At 40.8% G+C, this 19,855-nt stretch overlaps 1 protein-coding gene and 1 long non-coding RNA gene across 2 annotated transcripts in view; one reads left to right on the top strand and one right to left on the bottom strand.

Annotated features, from left to right (window-relative positions):
• LOC113894441 (ras-GEF domain-containing family member 1B) overlaps positions 1-19,855 on the top strand; it is a 651,277-nt gene that overhangs the window by 591,436 nt on the left and 39,986 nt on the right. The gene's annotated exons all lie outside the window — the stretch shown is intronic.
• Positions 8,974-19,720, bottom strand: LOC113894443. Its single transcript, XR_003511576.1, has 3 exons — positions 19,518-19,720; positions 12,591-12,708; positions 8,974-9,013 (listed from the first exon to the last, which is right to left on the bottom strand). It is a non-coding gene; the product is annotated as an uncharacterized LOC113894443 (long non-coding RNA).

Below are 19,855 nucleotides of genomic sequence, written 5' to 3'. Positions count from 1 at the left end.
AGTCAGACATGACTGAGCGACTTTCGCGGTCACTTATGGGCCAGGCCTTCCACTGAGTGGGCTTCTCAGGTGGCACTAGTGGTAAAGAATCCTCCTGCCAATGCAGGAGATGCACGAGATGCAGGTTCAATCACTGGGTCAGGGGTCAGGAAAATCCCCTGGAGTAGGAAATGGCAACCTGCTCTGGTATTCTTGCCTGGAAAATTCCATGGACAGAGGAACCTGGTCAGCTACAGTCCATGAGTCCATGGGGCAGCAAAGAGTTGGACACAACTGAGTGACTGAGCACACTTCTACTGAACAGATCAAATACATGCATGTGTGCTAAGTCACTTCAGTCTTATCTGACTCTTTGTGACCCCAAGACTGTAGCCCGCCAGGCTCCTCTGTCCATGGAATTCTCCAGGCAAGAATACTGGAGTGGGTTGCCATGCCTTCCTCCAGGGGATCTTCCCCACCCAGTGATTGAACCTGTGTCTCTTTACCACTAGCACCACCTGGAAAGACCATGGAATACGAATTAGTAAATAAAGGCATGCTCCTGCCTTCTCAGAGCTGGGATCCTACTCTCATCCACCTTTACCCAGATTACAGTGAGGATTATCTGGAATAGCTTTGCAACAATACCAATGCCTGGACCCAAGGTAAGAAATTCTAGGGTTGCAACTCAGGAACAAGTATTTCTCAAAACTCCCCAGATGATTCTAAGAGAAGCCCGAGTTGAAAACCACCAGCCTACATACCCTAGAGGTAGCTACAAAACCACAACATGTTTTGAAGAGGAAGTGGTCGTGGAAATTTTCTATGATGTAATATGAACTACAGAGCATCAACTTTGAAGCATTCTTGCCATTTTTATCTAAAAATCAATAAAGCTTTAAGCCTCTCAATCCATTTTTTTGGATAACTTAGAGGATAGAAGGAAACGTTAAATGGCATCTCAAGGAAAAATATCATGGCACTTTCTCCAAGACAAATAGATTGGTTTCCTCACAAAGAAAGCAGTATCAAGAAAAGCAGAAAGGGGTTAGGAGTGGAGTGGGGACTGGTACACATTAAAAGAGAAGGAACAACAGAGTTTCAAGGGCTTCAATCCCTGAGTCAAGAAGATCCCCTGCAGTAGGAAATGACAACCCACTCCCTGGGTCAGGAAGATCCCTGGAGAAGGAAATGGCAACCCCCTCCAGTATTCTTGCCTGGGAAATCCCATGGACAGAGGAGCCTGGTGGGCTACAGTCCACAGGGTTGCCAAGAGTCAGACATGACTGAACACAGACACAAAGAAACAACAACCAAATAAAACACTTTACTTATGTCCTGGTTCACAAAATTCTTGGGGATAATTTTGAGGGACAATTTAGGAAATTTAAATTATATACTAGAAATTAGATGATATTAGTTAACATTGTCCATTTTTCTTAGGTGTTTAGAAATCTCAATATCACTGTCCAAGAATGTCCTTACTTTTAGGAGATGCATGTAGAAGTATTTAAGTGTGTCAGCAACTTTCAAATTGTTCTTCAGCAGCCCAAAAGGAAATCACACATATAGACAAGCAAATAGAGTCGTATTTTTTAAGACGTTTGAAAGACGCTGAAGTGTTAAAAATAGAAAGAGTCTGCTGAATAGTGATGATAATTATATTTAATTAACTACCATTTATTGAGTTCTATGTTCCAGATACTGTACTGATGACTTTATATGTTGGTATTATTTCATTTGTAAATTTCACAAATGAGAAAACTGAAGCATTATTCTTTCAATTTCACAAATGGGACAACCGAAGCTTAAGTTCACACTGAACCAGATTTTGAACCAAGAGCTTCCTGTTTCCATTGTGGGTGATCTTGAGTATTACGTATGCAACATCGCTCTGCCCCAAAAAGTACACACACTTTGTATTTACTTCCATTACAGTGCTTGTTACCATGCAAGTCCAGCTAGTGTTTATGTGTCTACTCTATAGACTGTGTCTTCCTTGTCACAGGAAGACTATGATCTTTGGAGTCCTGCCCACCTGGATTCAGATCTTGGCTCTGTTACTTATTTGATGTTGTTCTTTGGCAATTTTTAAAAACTTCCCTCAGTTTCAGTTTCCTCTTTTGTGAAGATGGATATACTATAAAGTGTTTTATAGGACTGAAAGCACTTAGCACGGTTCTGGCATATAGTGAATGCCCAGTAAATGTTTCCTCTCTCCTTACCTTTTTAAATATTTGATTTGGATGACCACAAATGACTTTGGCTCATACTGAGAAACCCCCAATGCTCAGTGATTGCTCAGTGCTGAATCTTGCAATTGTGTCCATTCACTGTCAGCTTGGCATCAGGGACCATGGCTTTGAATCTCTGAAGTCTAGAACAGGAGAATTCAACTAGTCTTTAAAAATATGTATGTTTGTTAGCATTAAATCATTGGTATGCCTGGAGAAGGAAATGGCAACCCACTCCAGTATTCTTGCCTGGGAAATCCCATGAACAGAGGAACATGGTGTGCTACAGTCCATGGGGTCACAAAAAGAGTCAGACACGACTGAGCAACTAAACAACAGCAATAGAGTGCAGTGAGAATCTATATTTATTTTCTAAGAAAAAGGAAACACATACTTTTTAAATAGGACAGAGGCTGATATTGCTGGAGAAAACTTAGTAAAGATGTGTTTTGCTTTGAAAAAATAAAAATAAAATTAATGATCACTATGATAGTCATTGTGACTTCATTTATTAAGCTTGTGCCGGGTATTAAAAGTTCCCTCTAGGAACTTAAAAATGATGATATTTTCAATGGGTTTATAAAATTCAGGCAGGAATAATTATTTGTAATATATTTTGGAACTAAGAAATGACATTCCAGGTAAATGGAAGAGTCTGAGTAAAGTCATAGAAATGGGAAAATGTAAAAAAATTTTTCCAGAGACAGGTAGTAAACTCAGTTGTATTACTATACATGTAAAAGCAAAATAAGAGGTAAGATTGGAAAGTTTGGTTGAAAACCTTCAGGCTTCAGAATGAAAAACTACTATCAGTTTTGGAGCAACTGAACAATTCAAGTTTCTGAGATCTCACATATCAGACCTAGTCTAATCTGGAAATGTGCTATATGCATATCTGTATGTGTCCTGTTGGGAGATGCAGGGGTGGGAGTTGGGTAGGTGGTCATTTCTCTATTCTCTGAATGCAATGGGACTAGAATGGTGAGGGAAAGTAAGGGAGATTTTGGGGGTAGAAAAATTAGAGGATATAGCTACTGACTGGATGTAGGCAATAAACCTGGATAAAGAGGCCAAGTTGGCTTTGAGGTCTGTAGTCTGAGTAACTTGAGAAAATAAAGGTACCATGATCAGAAGTGAGGAAGTCCAACTCCCCTCCCATCCAGGCTGCCGCATAACATTGAGCAGAGTTCCCTGTGCTATACACTAGGACCTTGTTGATTATCCATTTTAAATAGACCAGTGTGTACATGTCGATCCCAAACTCCCTAACTATCCCTTCCTCCTGTCCTTCCTCCCTGGTAACCGTAAGTTCATTCTCTAAATCTGTGAGTCTGTTTCTGTTGTGTGCATAAGTCCATTTGTTAGATTTCTCACATAAGGGATGTCATACTACATTTCTCCTTTTCTGTCAGTATGACAATCTCTAGGTCTATCCATGTTGCTGCAAATGGGATTATTTCATTTTTAATGGCTGAGTAATATTCCATTGTATGTATTGTTACACATCTTTGGGCTTCTCTGGTAACTCAGCTGGTAAAGAATCTACCTGCAATGCAGGAGACCCTGGGTTGATCCCTGGGTCAGGAAGTTCCCCTGGAGAAAGGATAGGATACCCACTCCAGTATTCTTGGGCTCCCCTGGTGGCTCAGATGATAAAGAATCCACCTGCAATGTGGGAGACCTGGGTTTGATCCCTGGGTTGGAAAGATCCCCTGGAGAAGGGAATGGCAGCCCAGTCCAATATTCTTGCCTGAAGAATCTCATGGACAGAGGAGCCTGGAGGGCTACAGTCTATGGGGTCACAAAGAGTCAGATACGACTGCGTGACTAAGCACAGCACAGCACATCTTTATCCATTCCTGTGTCTTGGCTATTGTAAACAATGCTGCAATGAACATTGGGCTGCGTGTATTCTTTCGGGTTTGGGGGAGAATAGATGCATGTATTTTTATGTCTGAGTCCCTTTGCTCTCTACCTGAAACGATCACAACATAACTGTTTAATCAGTTTTTCTCCAATATAAAATAAAAAGTTAAAAAAAAAAACAAGTGAGAAAGTAATAATAATGAGCTGTTTCAAGGGACTTGAGAAATTTCCTGATGGAAAAGGTAAATTAGTTCATTTGTTAGATTCTGCTAGAATCTAGCTAGAGTTTGCTAGACTTGGACCTTCTTTTAATTAGTAACACCACAGCCCACCAATAGAGGCACCAATAAAGCTGAAGTCTTGAAGATCTCTCTCCCCTCAACTTGGGTAGCAGAACACCTAACATCCTGTGAGCTGATGCCTGGGCACAGAGCAAAGGAAAGGGCTTGGAGCAGCAGGCACAGACTGGCTTAGAAGAGCTCTCACCTGAAGCTTCATGGCTGTTCCATGGTCCATAGGATCTATAATTCCATCTGCCTCATAGATATTCTGGTTGAGAAAAAAGATATAACTCCGGAAAAGTAAGTTTAGGGTAGCTACATAGTATTAATAAATCAAAATATTACTCTCCTTTATTTATTCAATAGATACTGACACCTAATACCAAGTACTGTGGGCACTGTTGGCATTGTAGATTAGGTCTTTGTGTGAGTGCATTTTTATTCTAAGTATTCTATGAGCATTTTATTCTACATCTGATTCTAACAGTAAGCACATAAATGGATAAACAGTTTTGGAGAATAATATTCTCCTAGGATTTTCTTGAAATATCTCTTAATTTTTAGAAAAGATCTAAAACTTACCTGTCTTGGCAATACTCATGACTGACTTCATATCCTTCAGGTCTAATTCAAGAGAAATCTTTTTGACCCCCTCTAAGCAAAGCCCAACAGCTGTTTCCCTCCCAGTAATGACCACCATCTGTAATGATTGTTTATTATTTATTCCCTTCTTTAATGTCTGTCTTACCCACGTGGATGGTAGCCTCATGACAGCAGGAATCTTGTCCGCTTTGTTCTCATGGGGTTTCCTTCTTCTAGGGCCAAACCCATAGAAGGTTCTTAGTAAACTGTGAAATTAGGGTGACCAACTGTGCCAGTGTGCCAGGAGCTAAGGGTTTGCCCAAGACATAGGATTTGGGGGGCTACAACCAGGATGCAGTGAAAAAAGTATGAAGCGAAAGTGTTAGTTGCTCAGTTGTGTTTGACTCTCTGCGACCCCATGCGACCCCAGGCTTCCCTATCCATGGAATTCTCTAGGCAAGAATACAGGGGGAGGGGGTAGCCATTCCCTTCTCCAGGAGATCTTCCCCACCCACAGATCAAACCCAGGTCTACTGCATTGCAGGCAGATTCTTTACCATCTGATTCTGTTCATGGAATTCTTCAGGGAAGAATACTGGAGTGGGTAGCCATTCCCTTTTCCAGGGGATCTTCCTGACCCAGGGATTGAGCCTGAGTCTCCTCCATTGCAGGTGGATTCTTTACTACTGAGCCACCAGGGAAGCCCAGAACCAGGGTAGTCCTGAGCAGATTGAGATGCTTGGTCACCCTATATGAAATGCACATCTGTTAGATAAGAAATTAGCCCCCCAGATTAGCCCCAGACCTTCAATCCCTGAAGCTGAATGTCAAAGCTTATGAAACCAGACGCAGAACAGAGGTATCAGTATGCCGTGTGATGGTGAGCTGCAGCCACTGCCTCTAGTGTTAGGCCGAGCCTTAGGCAAAGTGGCAACTGATCCCTGGGGACTCTTTGAAGCATCCTCATCACTATAACAATGCAGACAATGAACTCTGGGGAAAGATACAACCAGAACTATAGTCATAACCAAGTCTGTAGAGTTGGGTCAAGTCCATCACTTCTGGGCCTCCTCAGGCCTCTTGGCTCTCTGCTGAGGCATCCAGATGGAATCAGTCTAAAAACTGACAGTTAAAAACAGTATTAATATGAAGTAGTATTTGCCAGCTAGAAAACACCTCTGAAATTGAATCTCCAATCCCCTCATTTTACAGTTGAGGAAACTAAGAATCTGAGGTGTTAACTTCTCCAACAGAGAGCCAAGTTCTATAGGATCCCTGTTATTAATACTTATTCCTATACTGTTCAGGGTCCCTTTCAAAGAGTATTCACTGCTTTCGCTTTACAGGTGAGAAAATGAGTTCCTTCTGTTATCTGCTCTCAACAGGCTGTCCTGTTTTACATTTTCTTCCTCATTTTGTATCCTCTGGAACAAGTTCAGCTAGCCTTTTTTGCAAATGACTTATTTCAATATACTGGTTAGTTCTCCCTAAAATAACTGTCTAACAGATTCAAACATTACTTCTTCCTGGTTTAATTACTCTGAGATTTAGAGTAAAAAATTTCCCTGCTATGTAAATCACAGAGAAAGAAAGAAAGGGAAATTTTTGAAAAAAGAAGATAAAAGAAAAATGAAAGGAAAGAAAGCCTAAAAACTCCTGTAAAAAATTGTGAAACCTAGTATAGGCGCCTTATCAAGCTAGATGTTCCTAGAGTTATATCACTGTGATATACTTTAAAGGCTAGGTTTTTCCCTCACCGGTGGAAAGGCACAGGCCAAAATTCACATTCATTTTTATTTTGTTGTATGTTTTGAATCAAAAAATGATCATTGTCAACTATTAGCCTTAGTGCAAGAGTGGGGGCAGGGCTAGCCAAAATTGCATCTATTTAGAGATATTTTCGAAACAGTATGTCCCAGTTCAGCTATTCTGGGGGGAAAAGTACAGCTTGTTAGTATTTTGGAAGTTAGAAAGTTTGGGCTCACAACTGCCTTTTGTAACAGCTGGTGTTTGACTTTTAACTTAGGAAGGCAGGGCATTTCAAAAAGAGTTTGTTATGAGTTCTTAAGAAACAAAACAGAACTTAAGACAAGTGTTTTATATATTTGGAGGATTTTATCCAGGCTAAGATATTTTATTTGACCTTCTGTTGTGGATTTCTTGTTGCGAGAGGTGTTAAATTCATCCTTTCACAGAGAAGGCCTTGGTCTTTCTTAGGCTTATTTCCTTGCATGCTTTTTCTTGGGAGATAATCTCTTTAAAATCACTGAGAAATACGTTCTGGACCAGAAAATTTCTATTTATTCCATCTCTTTCCAAATTTCACCTCTGCTGGCAACAGGCATGTCCTTCCATCCCATTTACTCATCAAACACATCTTGAAAACATATACTCTGACTCTCTCAACAGACCTGAAGTGAATGGACTATTCCAGTAATAGACATTTCCATGTATTCAACCTCCATTTTCCTTTCATTCTTGACCACTCTTCAGAGACAGCTAATTGGAGATAATTATGTGGGTAACTGTAGATTCTAAGGTTATCACTAGTTAATTCCAAGCCCTAGAAACATTAGTCATATGCTAGTGGTGTTAATGTGTATGAGGTTTGACCTTAAAGAAGATTTCTATCCAGACTCAAAGCTCTTTTGTGGGTTTAATACTCATAATAAACATCACAGTCTGAGAGAATATACACACAGACACATCACAGCAAGAGAAAGCTAATAATCTTGATAAACTCTGTGAGATGCATAACGTTCTTTAACAAAGTTTTCATATATATAATTTTTTGTGTGTATGTATGTGTGTGTTTATATGCATGTGTGTGCGCTCAGTCGTGTCCGACTCTGTGACTCCGTGAACTATAGACCGCCAGGCTCCTCTGTCCATGGGATTTCCCAGGCAAAAGCACTGGAGTGGATTGCCATTTCCTTCTTGAGGGGATCTTTTAGACCCAGGGATTAAACCTATAGTCTCTTGTGTCTCCTGCATTGGCAAGTGAGTTCTTTACCAGCTGAGCCACAAATTCTCTGGACTTTTTATTAAGTTATACTTTATAAATGTGATTAATCAATAAGCAGGAAAAGGTAAAACAATAACTTTACCAGTATATATTGCTTTAAAATGAAAACTTTAAATACAGACATTTAGGGAGTCCCTGGCCTAGTGGTTAGGATTCTGAGATTTACTGCCGTGATCTGGGTTCAATCTCTGGTCAGGGAACTGATCTCCTGTAAGCTGCATCAGTTCAGTTCAGTCACTCAGTCGTGTCCAACTCCTTGTGACCCCATGAACTGCAGCACGCCAGGCCTCCCTGTCTATCAGCAACTCCCCGAGTTCACCCAAACTCATGTCCATTGAGTCAGTGATGCCACCCAACCATCTCATCCTCTGTCATCCCCTTCTCTCCTGCCCTCAATCTTTCCCAGCATGAGGGTCTTTTCAAATGAGTCAGCTCTTCCCATCAGGTGGCCAAAGGATTGGAGTTTCAGCTTCAACATCAGTCCTTCCAATGAACACCCAGGACTGATTTCCTTTAGGATGGACTGGTTGGCTCTCCTTGCAGTCCAAGGGACTCTCAAGAGTCTTCTCCAACACCACAGTTCAAAAGCATCAATTCTTTGGCACTCAGCTTTCTTTATAGTCCAACTCTCACATCCATACATGATCACTGGAAAAACCATAGCCTTGACTAGACAGACTTTGTTGACAAAGTAATGTCTGTGCTTTTTAATATGCTATCTAGGTTGGTCATAACATTCTTTCCAAGGAGTAAGTGTCTTTTAATTTCATGGCTGCAATCACCATCTGCAGTGATTTTGCAGCCCCCCAAAATAAAGTCAGCCACTGTTTCCACTATTTCCCCATCTATTTCCCATGAAGTGATGGGACCAGATGCCATGATCTTTGTTTTCTGAATGTTGAGCTTTAAGCCATTTTTTTCACTCTCCTCTTTCACTTTCATCAAGAGGCTCTTTAGTTCTTCTTCACTTTCTGCCATAAGGGTGGTGTCATCTGCATATCTGAGGTTATTGATATTTCTCCTGGCAATCTTTATTCTGACTTGTGCTTATTCCAGCCCAGTGTTGCATGGCACAGCACAAGAAAGGAAGAAAGAAAAAAAGAAGAAAAGAAATAATTTTAAGATTATGTAACATAGTTATATGAAAACATCCAATTTTCACCATAAAAATCTTTTGTGTTTTTGAAAGAAATTTACAAAATTTAAAAAAGAAAAGGTATGGACACCTGTGTATTCACCACCCACAAATGATAATATCAAGCATCTTGTTGTGTCTGATTTATATCTTCTTTATAAAAGGAATAAATACTATATTGGAAAAGACCCTGATGCAGGGAAAGATTGAGGGCAAGAGAAGAAGGGAGTGACAGAGCATAAGACGGTTGAATGGCATCACCGACTCAATGGACATGAGTTTGAGCAAACTCAGGCAGATAGTAAAGGACAGGGAAGCCTGGTGTGCTGCAGTTCATGTGGTTCAAAGAGTCAGACATGACCTAGTGACTGAACAACAACTGCAAAAACACTTCACATAAAGTTGTCTTCCATGCCCAGTCCCACCCCCACCCCTTCCCAGGGACAGCCATTCTAATTCAGTGAAATAATTAAATTATATGATCTGCCCCATTTGTTTTTGTGCATAAAAATATACTTAGTATTACATATTTCACAGCAATATTTAAATATATTGAACAGAAATGTTGCTGTTACTATGAAAATAATGGCTGTCCATGAGTCAAAACGTCTGGACATTTTACAAAATTAAACTTCACAAAATTATCGAGAAATCACAACAATGCTATAATATTTATGAAAGAGGATACAGTCTTATAAAAATTATTTTATTAAATTAAATAAAAAATACCTTTTAAGTATATGTTTTCATGATGACAACAGCAAATGCTTACTAAAGAAGGTTTTTGATTTCTTTTTGGGGGATGGGCACACTCCACAACTTGTGGGATCTTAGTTCCACAACCAGGGGTTGAACCCAGACCCATAGCAGTGAAAGCTCAGAGTCCTAACCACTGGACTGCCAGGGGATTTCATAATTTCTTGAATACAGTTTATAAAGTCTGACTAATAGTCTAAACTATGGTTATGTTAATGATAAAGCAACTGAGAGTTTACTATATTACTATCTTGAATATTAAATAGATAAATGATATTAGCAATATTTAGAGAAATCTAATAAAAGGTATTAAGAACACCTAAAGAATTCTTCTTTATCATTTCATCAAGAAGTATTTAGTAGAGAGTATTTGTCATCAATATTTGAAAACAAATTATCCTTCCATAACCTCAAAGTTCATCACCAGATGGTCAACACTGAAATCAGTTTGATTATATTCTTTGCAGTCAAAGATGGAGAAGCTTTATACAGTCGCCAAAAACAAGACCAGGAGCTGACTGTGGCTCAGATCATGAACTCCTTATTGCCAAATTCAGACTTAAATTGAAGCAAGTAGGGAAAACCACTAGACCATTCAGGTATAACCTAAATCAAATCCCTAACGATTATATGGTGGAACTGAGAAATAGATTTAAGGGACCAGATCTGATAGACAGAGTGCCTGATGAACTATGGATGGAGGTTCGTGACATTGTACAGGAGACAGGGAGCAAGACTATCCCCAAGAAAAAGAAATGCAAAAAAGCAAAATGGCTGTCTAAGGAGGCCATACAAATAGCTGTGAAAAGAAGGGAAGCGAAAAGCAAAGGAGAAAAGGAAATATATACCCCTTTGAATGCAGAGTTCCCAAGAATAGCAAGGAGAGATAAGAAAACCTTCCTCAGTGATCAGTGCAAAGAAATAGAGGAAAACAATAGAATGAGAAAGACTAGAGATGTCTTCAAGAAAATTAGAGATACCAAGGGAACATTTCATGCAAAGATGAGCTCAATAAAGGACAGAAGTGGTATGGACCTAACAGAAGCAGAAGATATTAAGAAGAGATGGCAAGAATACACAGAAGAACTGTACAAAAAAGATCTTCACGACCAAGATAATCACAATGGTGTGATCACTGACCTAGAGCCAGACTTCCTGGAATGTGAAGTCAAGTGGGCCTTAGAAAGCATCACTACGAACAAAGCTAGTAGAGGTGATGGAATTCCAGTTGAGCTATTTCAAATCCTAAAGGATGATGCTGTGAAAGTGCTGCACTCAATATGCCAGCAAATTTGGAAAACTCAGCAGTGGCCACAGGACTGGAAAAGGTGAGTTTTCATTCCAATCCCCAAGAAAGACAGTGCCAAAGAATGTTGAAACTACCACACAGTTGCACTCATCTCACATGCTAGCAAAGTAATGCTCAAAATTCTCCAAGCCAGGCTTCAGCAATATATGAACCATGAACTTCCAGATGTTCAAGCTGGTTTTAGAAAAGGCAGAGGAACCAGAGATCAAATTGCCAACATCCGCTGGATCATGGAAAAAGCAAGAGAGTTCCAGAAAAACATCTATTTCTGCTTTATTGACTATGCCAAAGCCTTTGACTGTGTGGATCACAATAAACTGTGGAAAATTCTGAAACAGATGGGAATACCAGACCACCTGACCTGCCTCTTGAGAAAACTGTATGCAGGTCAGGAAGCAACAGTTAAATCTGGACATGGAACAACAGACTGGTTCCAAATAGGAAAAGAAATATGTCAAGGTTGTATATTGTCACCCTGCTTATTTAACCTATATGCAGAGTACATCATGAGAAATGCTGGGCTGGATGAAGCACAAGCTGGAATCAAAATTGCTGGGAGAAATATCAATAACCTCAGATATGCAGATGACACCACCCTTATGGCAGAAAGTGAAGAAGAACTAAAGAGCCTCTTGATGAGAGTGAAAGAGGAGAGTGAAAAAGTTGGCTTAAAGCTCAACATTCAGAAAACAAGATCATGGCATCCGGTCCTATCTATTTCATGGCAAATAGATGGAGAAACAGTGGAAACAGTGGCTGACTTTATTTTGGGGGGCTGCAAAATCACTGCAGATGGTGATTGCAGCCATGAAATTAAAGGACGCTTACTCCTTGGAAGGAAAGTTATGACCAACCTAGACAGCATATTAAAAAGCAGAGACATTACTTTGTCAACAAAGGTCCATCTAGTCAAAGCTATTGTTTTTCCCGTAGTCATGTATGCATGTGATAGTTGGACTTAAAGAAACTGAGTGCTGAAGAATTGCTGCTTTTGAACTGTGGTGTTGGAGAAGACTCTTGAGAGTCCCTTGGACTGCAAGGAGAGCCAACCAGTCCATCCTAAAGGAAATCAGTCCTGGGTGTTCATTGGAAGGACTGATGTTGAAGCTGAAACTCCAATCCTTTGGCCACCTGATGGGAAGAGCTGACTGATTTGAAGACTCTGATGCTGGAAAAGATTGAAGGCCAGAGGAGAAGGAGATGAAGAGTATGAGATGGTTGGATGGCATCACCAACTCACATGAGTTTGAGTAAGCTCTGGGAGTTGGTGATGGACAGGGAGGCCTGGAGTCTTGCAGTCCATGGGGTCACGACTGAGCGACTGAACTGAACTGAACTGAACTTTAAAGTAGCTCCACAAATTTCAGCCCTGAAGGAATGATTAGGAAGTCAAATCAGGTAGGTTTTGAAGTCTTGGACTTACCATCCAAGCTCTTTGACTTGTATAACCTTGGCAGTTACCTTGTTGGTCGGCCTTGGAGAGATCATCTCATCTCTTAGTCTTCAATTTCCTCAATTAATAAATGCCTTGGTTGGTGGCACTGAGGTGGGGAGAGATGAACAGAGATGATCATTAATTTTTCTCAGCTCTAAGATTTTATTATTCTATTATTCATTTTCTCCCTTCCCTGCCACACTCAATGTTCTAGGGCATAGACTGGTAATTAGTCAAAACTAAGGGGATTGTCTAGCAAAATAATCAGACAATATTAAAGGATGTAAGAATATGAAACATAAAACTTTTTCTTCATTCATTATAAGATCAACTCCTCCACAAGAAACCAGACCAAACCACTATAAAGAGAAATTTGAACTAGAGAAATAGTATGTCTACCATTCACTATAAAGATTTTACAAGATGAAGAACATTTATCTAAATAAATTCATGTTAAATATAGTTGAATCTTCTCTCAAAAGAATGATTTATTGTTGTTTAGTTGCTCAGCTGTGTCCGTCTCTTTGTGACCCCATGGGCTGCAGCACACCAGAGTTCCCTGTCCGTCACCATCTCCTGGAGTTTGCTCAGACTGATACATTATATTAAAATAGTGTTTAAGGTTATGAAATATTTCTTTCTCTGTATTAAAAAAAGTCACTATGCATTATATAATCAATGATGATGAGACTGTCTTATAACCAGGCCAAGCAATATTGTTTCTCAATATCAGTATGCCTTCTGAGGGTATTGCAAAAATTACTTTGTCTGAATAAGTAAGAATTGGCAAATGAGCAAAATAACGATGCTTATAAAGGAAAAATAATATATTTGCTTTTCTGTAGTTCTTGTCTGGTATAAATGAAAATATGGTAACTTTTACATCTTCTTAGGGCACTTTGAAAACCTACTATGTAAACCTACCTACTTTGTGGAATTTTCCATGCAGTTATGACATTCTTCTCTACAACTTTAAAGTCCAGTAGGCAAACAGTGACAATTTGTCACCTAGAGGATCACCTAGATGTGTGGAAGAGACTTCCCTGAAGTTACCTTTTCTAGTCAATTCCCTTTTACTTAGTGGTAACTTCTTGGCAAATCTAAATGAATGGCTCTCTATAATATTTTTAGTGATCCCAGGAAAGGAAAATATATGCCTCTGTAATAACCACCATTAATATGGAGTGACCTTCATGAACTCAGTATTGTCCCTAAATGAGACAGTGCTGTGAAAGAACATTGTAAATGATAACAATTGTTAGGAATTATTACTGAGGAGATCATTCCAAGGCTCCCCAATCAAGTGTTTCGTTGCAAAAATTCCTCCCAAGTGGCAGGGTTCATTTTATCGTCATGAAAGACCAGGGACTCAGAATCTTACATATCTAAATTTTCAAGTCCTGTGCTCACCATCCTTCCTTCAGGTTCCAGGAAAAGGTAGGAATAGAGGTTCAGTGTCAAACATATATACACTTTATTACTGTGAAATTCCAACATGGCCCCCTCATAGGCTAGGAGGGCCCATGGGCAGAATTTGTTTTACTCAGGCTAGAATGAGGAAGAGGCCACGAAACCCAAGCATGCCAAGCAGCTTCCTTCCCTGTTTCACTCTAGGGTCTCAGATGAGGAAAGGGAAGTCAGGGAAAAGTCATGCTAAAAAGCAGGGGAATATAAGGGTTTTTTTGTAAGGTCTAGAGCCAGGCTGCTCTAATTCACCTGATCAACATCTCATCATCCCATTATAGCCACATGAAAGGGAGAATCCAAACAGAGACAATGCCAACAAATCAGACCTCTGGTTCCAAATGTCTTTGTCTCTACTGAGCCACACCACTGTAGTATCTCATCCTCCCTTTGTGAAAGAGTGCAGTACGGGGGAACCTTGTGGTTTTCTTTCCTCCCTCTTCCTTTAAATTGATTCTCATGCAAAAGCAATCACTTTTCCCACCCTTTTATATAAAATAATGGTATCTGTGCAGTACCGAGGTATTATAGAGTTTGGTTTCTTTTTATCTGTTGATTTTGCATATTCCAGAGAAGCTGCAGTTAGTTCAGACAAAGGATGAATTAACCAGCTGCAAACTTATACTAACATACCTTGCTTAGGAACTGTTTAATTGCATCTGGTCATTCTTCCTGTTTCTGCTTTCTGAAATTCTTGTAATCTTCTGTCAAAATATACGTGAGGCAGTGTACCTCATACTTTTAAAACATGGGTTTGTCTTCCTTGGCTTTGAAAGTGAGAAGGCTGAGGATGTGGTCTAGACTGGCTGTTGATAAGCAGTGTGACCTATGCCTTTGTTTCCTGCCATTTATAAACTGGGGCTAAGATTCCATATCCTTAGACTCTTCATCTTCATATTTCAGAGTGACACAAAGAAGCTAAATGAAAGAGAATATGTGGAAGTGTTCTGGAGAGTTACTTGGCCATTTCACAAGGCCCTTTAAGATCCAGAGAGAGGGAATTCAATACCAAAAAAGGCTGCTGTTCTACTGGGAGCATTGTTGTTCAGTCACTAAACCATGTCCAACTCTTTGTAACCCATGAACTGCAGCATGCCAGGCTTCCCTGTTCTTCAGCATCTCCTGGAGTTTGCTCAAACTCATGTCCATTGAGTTGGTGATGCCATCCAACCATCTCATCCTCTGTCATCCCCTTCTCCTCCTGCCTTCAATCTTTCCCAGCATCAAGGTCTTTTCCAATGAATCAGCTCTTTGCATTAGGTGGCCAAAGTATTGGAGCTTCAGCTTTAGCATCAGTCCTTCTGATGAATATTCAGGACTGATTTCCTTTAGGATGGACTGGTTTGATCTCCTTTCAGTTCAAGGGACTCTCAAGAGTCTTCTCTCCAGCACTACAATTCGAAAGCATCAATCCTTTGGCACTCAGCCTTTTTTATGGTCCAACTCTCACATCCATACATGACTACTGGAAAAAACTATAGCTTTGACTAGACAGGCCTTTGTTACTGTTTTTCTTACGCTGAAGCCTTGGTCCATTCCTTTATACTTTTCCCTGTTTAGTTCTATTTGGTGTTCTGGAGCCTTATTCCTCTTTGATATGATGCACTTTAAGCATTTGAAGGCTATCTTTGTGAGATTTTTATTTAAATTTCTTGTGTCTTAAGAAAATCATAAGCCACAAAAATGATATTTAACTTGTGTCTGAGACAAGTGATAAACATTGCTTCGCAATGAAAAGAACTGGTCTCTGGTTTATCTACATATATCTACCAGTTTTAAGAGCAATGAAAAAGCCAGACTCTGGTTTAATTTATATACACATAGTTACTAGTTTTAACAGAAATATCTTGGACATGTGATATGACCAAGAAATAGAGGATTTTTTTCAGATATTATTTCAAAAATCTTAGAGTAATTATATCCATTCTGTAGAGTGGATTGGAACATTGGAATCAGAGAGATACAAGTTTAATTCATGGCTTCTTCATTTGAATGTTCTTGGCAGTTATTTACCTTCTTAAGCCTTAATTCCTTATCTCATAAATGGAGAAAACAGTACCTATATCCCAGAGTTTTGGTGAGGACAAACGATAATGTACACAAATATGAAAGTGAAAGTGTTAGTCACTCAGTCCATAAAATGAACATGATGAAATACTCAGCAGCGAGTAAACGAAATGAACACCATCAACTTATGTCAACATGGATGGATAGATGATCAAAACTTAGAAAAAACCACGAGAAAGAAAATGAGATGGATTACACAATAATGTTTAGGTAAATAAACTCTTGTGGTGCTCACATAAAATACACGTCATCGTTCATGAAAGGCAGATCAAAACATCCGTACCACATCTGTGAGAAGGAGTAAGTGGCTTTGGGTGAGAAGTGGGGTCTTAGATGGGAAATGAAAGAGAGTGAAATAAAAGGAGGAATGTGGGACATGAATCAGTCGTGACGACTGTTGTAATTTTGTGAGCTTCAGGTCCAAAGGGAAGGGAAAGAAAAATAATGTTCAGCACAGAGCTGGCCATATAGAAGCTCAATACAAGTGGCTGTTTTTATTACCCAAGTGAGGTCCTACTCAGCAGGGGTTTATTTGCATCAATTTGACCAACATTACTGAGCTTCCCAACATGTCAGAGACAAGAGCTGAGCCAATGGAGTCCAAAGACCAGAAAGAAACTATGACAAGTAGAGGATGGAATGAATATCTTTTCATGATAAAAGATAATTAAATACATACTCATAAAAGCTATTATTACCATTTGTGAGGCATTCATTCATTCAACCAACATATGGATAGTGAGTGTGTATTGTGTGTTAGATACTGTTGTAGACATTGGAAACAGCAGAAAGACCACAACTCCAGCAACAAACCACAAACTTGGCTCTTATGGAACTTATAATGAAGGGAGGGAAGCAAATGCTAATAAGTAAAATAGACAGTATGTTAAATGGTAGAAAGTGCTGTGGAAGAAACAACAAAGCAGAGAAGGCTGAGATGGATGGGGGAGGGGTCTACAGTTTTAAATAGGGAGATCAGGGGACTTCCCTGGTGGTACAGTGGCTAAGACTCCACTCTCCCAATGCAAGGGGCCGGGATTTGATCCCTGGTCAGGGAACTAGATCCCACATGGTACAAATAAGATCCCACATACTGCAGCTAAAGATCCTGCATGCCACAACTAAGACCTGGCCTTGTGTATATGTGTGCTCAGTCGGGTTCACTCTTTGCCACACCATGGTCTGTAGCCCACTAGGCTTCTCTGTCCGTGGGATTTTTCAGGCAAGAATACTGGAGTGGGTTGCGATTCCCTTCTCCAGGAGATCTTCCCCACCCAGAGATCAAACCCATGTCTCCAGTATCTCTTGCATTGGCAGGCGGATTCTTTACCACTAGCGCCACCTGGGAAGCATTAAATAAATACTAAAACGAATTTAAAAAATAATAATGAGGTCAGAGAATGCTTCTCCAAGGGATACTTTTCCAAGCTTATTTTGTGTATTACATCTTTTCATCTTGTTCCATGAAGAATTTGCTTTTATAAAGCATGACTGCTATTTTTTAGATGAGTCAGCTGGGCCTCAAGAATCCTTCCTTGCCTTTTCTAAGGTTTGATCACTGGGTAAGAGATAGAGGATTAGAGTTTGAGCCACCTAACTCTGGAGCAGTCTTCTTATGTATTACTCTCACACAGAGAGCTGGAAGGGGCCCTGGGGGATGAGCCAGAATGGGGAGCAGGAATGTGGTTTGGAAAAGCACCGAATCAATAGTATCATAGTATCTATTATATATTTTTGAGAAATTAAAACAAACTTCTTTTATTTGGATGGAAGAAAGAAAAACTGCAGAATGTAAAACTGGGCAAATCTTTTGGGCTGGTGGGTATATCCGGAGGCTACTACAAAGGATGTCAAACATTTCCATTAAGAAATCATGATTTACTCCAACTATTATTTATTGCTACAGGAGCAGGAACCTCAGGATTGGAAATGACTTGCCCAACCTGTTATGGCTTTTTGCTGCAGAACCAGGGTGGAAAACTGAGCTGGAAAAACTAGCCAACCAGCACAACCACAACAGGGCTGGGCCACACAAGCCTGGTGCTTTACTCTGAATAGCTAGCTGGCCATGCCAAGCTGTCTTGACCTTATGGCTCCTTCTTTAAACTGTAGAGAAGCTCAGATAAGTGAGAGTGGCTTCCTGAGTCATGGTGCGGGGAGGGGGGAAGGGGATGGGGAGGTTGAGGGGAGTTGTGGGGTGGGGGAGACCCATTTGTAGAAGAGAAGGATGGAGTATAATTAATGAAAGAGAAGCCCCAGGAGGCACTGATGAAGAAGCTGAGGGAAGGGATGAGCTAAGCATAGGCAAGGTGAGCTTCAAGAGCACTGTTTCCATCCCAGGAAGGAGGAGGGAGGGAGGGAAGATGGCACAGAGACAAAAAAACATTCCTCTATCTCAGTAATCCTAATTATAGTCCTATAGGCCAGGTATGAATAATGTTGTTTTATACATGGGAAAACGGAAGCTCAGAAAAGCTGCTTTACTTATCCAAGGTCACATAGCAGGCAAGAGTCTGTGTGTGTGTGTGTGTGTGTGTGCGTTTTATATTGTATTGGAGCATAGAGCCAACTGGGTTTCCCTGGTAGTTCAGACTGTAAAGAATCCGCCTGCAATCGAGACCTGGGTTTGATCCCTGGGTTAGAAAAATGCCCTGGAGAAAGGAATGGCTACCCACTCTAGTACTGTGACCTGGAGAATTTCATGGACAGAGGAGCCTGGCAGGCTACAGTCCATGGTGTGGCAAAGAGTAGACAGGACTGAGCTACTTTCAGTTCACTTCACTTCATATAGCCAATTAACAATGCTGTGATAGTTTCAGGTAGACAGCAAAAGGACTCAGCCATACATACACATGTATCCTCCTGATGCTTTAAGATTTTGTCCTTTTCTTGCATCTCTTCCTTCCCCTGTTTTTCATCTTTTCTTCCCTCCAGTCTCTTTTTCTTCGTACAAGGTGAAGTACTGGGGGTTTTACCTCTTTTTCTAAAATAGTTATCAAGTATCCAATGATAAAGTATAAGGTTACCATGACAGCAAGACATTTACTGAGGTCAGGCCACCCCTTTGCCTCCAGAATCTTATTTCACAGCAGAGTTCCCTTTCATTGTTGCACCTGTAACAGCCTCAATTTTACGTTTTGTTCGGGTGACGATTTTTTAAATGTTTGTCCTCCACTAAACTGTAAGCTTCATAATGTCAGGGACCAACCTGGAGTGTGCCCCCAGCGTTTGGCACAACCCTAGCACTCAGGTTTTCTGTAAATATTTGCTGAGCGAATGTTCTTGTGGTTTCTCTCCGCTCTCTTCTGAAAGTTACACGGACAATAACCTCTAGCTCATAATTATGTTAATAGAGACGGTATAACAAGTCGAGCCGGTATTTACAGGTAGCACACAAGTAAACGAACACACACAGGCACACACATGACTGCACAAACAGCCCCCGGCAGGTGCACTTGGGAGGAAGCGCACGCCAACCGAGCGAGCCGAACCAGCGCTGGTAAACACTGCGGCGCCGGGCTCCGCCGGCCTCCGCAGCGTGGGAGGGTACGGAGGCAACCTCGCTGCTGGAGTCCCGGGCCTCAGGGGACGCGTGGGCGGGTCCCGGGCGCCGGGGGCGGTGGCGGAGTGGGCGGGGATCTTCGCCGTGATTGGCCCGTGAGGACGGGCGCGGGGCGGGGCTGACGGCGGGGGCGGGCCTTCGGAGCCAAGTGGGTGTGCGC

Source organism: Bos indicus x Bos taurus, chromosome 6 (assembly GCF_003369695.1).
Source record: "Bos indicus x Bos taurus breed Angus x Brahman F1 hybrid chromosome 6, Bos_hybrid_MaternalHap_v2.0, whole genome shotgun sequence".
NCBI lineage: Eukaryota > Metazoa > Chordata > Mammalia > Artiodactyla > Bovidae > Bos > Bos indicus x Bos taurus.
The sequence above is the reverse complement of the archived record's forward strand: the minus strand, read 5'-3'. Positions and strand labels throughout refer to the sequence as shown.